Here is a 3061-nt window from a genome sequence, read left to right on the forward strand (position 1 = left end):
TCATATTACTTTTTTTTTTTTGGTTGATACAGAGAATCTAGCTAATAATGAGAATCACTGTGATATAGCAACGAAAAGAAGCACACGATGAGGTATTTAAGTGCAATTTAAGACATTGGTATGGAGAGAATATTGCTTTACTGAATGTGTGAATGTATGCTACTTACATAATGCTTACACTAAACCAGATTACTATTTATAGTAGTAACTATAACTACCTAACGGCTATAAACCAATATAACTAACATAACCGTCACTATGTCAGCCACATCTTCAGGAAGGCCAACTTCCCACAATTACTGTTAGTTCTTTTTGTGTTTTGGGCCTTTGGCCCGTCTCATGTCAAAAAAAAAAAAAGAAGAAAACTCCTTTTAAATTTAAGTGAGAAAGTAATTGAGACTTTAGTTCAAGTGATAAATTATGTGTCTCTTAATGTGTTGTATATCGATTTGAACTTGTGAAAATCAAGTAGTAAATAAGAACCCTTAAGTGTTCGGTATGTGAGTGTGTAATGTGAGTGAATTTGTGATGTAAATATGTAATACATAAAATTAAAGGCTATTCAATCAAATTAACAAAAAAAAAAAAAAAAATTTCCTTAGGTAGAAAGCTCCATACTCTAGCTTTGCTTTTGAATTTATCAAAAACCTCACGAAAATTGGTTTAGTTAAAGTGTCAATAGTTTGGTCTTGAGTAAGGATGTGAACCATCTATAATAGCCTTTGATTCACCATCTCTGAAAGGAGATGTAAGGTCAATTCCAAATATTTACATTTGCCATGTAAGATTGGATTGGCAATTAACTAACACGCACTAAGATCGTCACAATATATGGTGGACATCATTTTTTGAGATATCTATAACTGCCGGATAAAAATAATTTCAGTAATAATGCAGAAGTCAAAGATTAATACTCTACTTTTGTATTGTTTCTACTAATTTTGCTTTGCTTATGACTTCTTTTCTGTGAGATGAGATTTGTATCAAAATACATGTAATAATCTGTGATGGATTTGTGATAATCTATATCTCCAGTCCAATCTGTATCTGCAGAAAAAAAGAATTCAAGATGTGCATTTAGAAAAAAAATTAATCATTTATTTATTATATCTTTGATAAAATACAGAATTTGTTTTACAATTATTTAGCATGGTCGAATATAATTATATATACAAACTAAACGACTTTTTTAATACTATAACAAACTCTAAAAAATTAAATAATATAACTTAGAATCTCCAAAAGATTCAAAATAATCGAAATGCAATTTTAGAGAAGTTATCCCCAGTGTTGCCGTAGGATTATTAGAAGCCAACATTTCTGCTTAGTTCAAAATTTTAGTAGCATATTTTTATGAAAAATTTTAGAAAATCATTAGAATTTATAATATTTTTGTCATTATTTTTATCTATCAATTTTATTTTTTTAGTTTAGTAATTTAATAATATATTTTAACCTATATTTTTAAATATTAATAACCAATTAATGACAAAAAATAATAAATTTTGAAAGCTTTTAANTTAACTGTTAATAAAAAATAAAATATTATAATAGTCTTTTATCATTTTTATTGGATAAAAAAATTGGTGACATCACTTAAACTTGTAAAACTCCAGACTAAATAATTTTTTTTTATCATGAGTTACAACACTAATAATAATAAGCAATAAGAATTAAGATCACGTGTAGGAAGGCAACTTGAGTAGTTGGCTAATTGGATAATGGACGGCGCATGGCCAATCCAACCTTAACAATAGTAATACAAAACAAAAACAGTTCTATACCATGCACCCATATTAAATCCATCATATTAGTATGTTTTAAAACTTAACTTCTNTCATATATACAAAAATTAATTAAACAATATAAATATCATTTCTTTTTCAAACTTTCAAGTTGCAACACACATACAACACTATTGTGGCCCTAACCGCCGCTACATACACCTTTCCTTTCCCTTTCATTTTCATCTCGTATTGTAAACTACTCCGAAGTCACGAATAATGAATATTTGCACCAAACAATGAACAGAAGAAGCTCACGAAAGAAATGAAGCTTCTATTATATTATTCGAGTTACTGTCGTTTGTCAACAACGCAACTTAACTACCACTGGTTGCTAATATATGTAATTGGATTTAGTTGATATAAGAGAAGAGGGTCCTCATGAGTTCACGTGAACAATATCCCACTTGGAGGTGCCTAATTCATAGCTAGTACCAAAGATAAATCGAAAAAGAGATATTGATGCCATGCCATTGCCATGCCATGCGCCACCCCCCAAGGAATCCAGAATCCGCCTCCTCCACCTTTTATCTTCTAACAACTGTTACTTATTCTATCTGACATTGACAATGCATGTATCCACATCCCTTTCTCTTCTTTTTCATCTAATTATTATTCCGAACACTTAATTTATTTATCCCATAGGAAACTAATAACAATACAACTAATGGTTACTTTTCTGCTTCTTTGCTTGTTGCTATTATAGCCATAGGGATACTCCAGCTCCGGTTGACATACAATCTAACGATAAAACAGAATCTTTATTAACACGACTGTTTCATTTTAGTATAGCTAAATTCTTGTATGTCTCCCAAGTTTTTTTTTAAATAGAGAAAGTCTATGGATCAATATTTTTGTTGAAATTTGGCCAGCACTTAACCATAAAAAAATAATTAATCCTACATCATTCAAAATATTGATGATGGTTAATTGATAACTAAACATTATAAATTCTGCTGGCTCCCTAGCACTCTTTTTTTTATACCATGTCTATAAAAAAAATAACTATTAAATTAAATATTCTTATAAAATATATATATATTATAATTTAAAATACATATTATATTTTAATTCAACAATACATACATATATTTATACACAAATATATAGGGATTAATTAAGTAGTAGAACCTGAAGAAAATGAATAATAGAAATGATATGTTGAGGATTTTTCTTTCTTTGAGAGGAAGTAACTTCTCTTATTATTATGAAAGGATTACATAATAGTTAAGTGTAATTTATAAATTATATAACTATTTATATATTTTTATTTATCA

The sequence above is a fragment of the Arachis ipaensis genome, chromosome B04 (assembly GCF_000816755.2).
Source record: "Arachis ipaensis cultivar K30076 chromosome B04, Araip1.1, whole genome shotgun sequence".
NCBI classification, from domain to species: domain Eukaryota; kingdom Viridiplantae; phylum Streptophyta; class Magnoliopsida; order Fabales; family Fabaceae; genus Arachis; species Arachis ipaensis.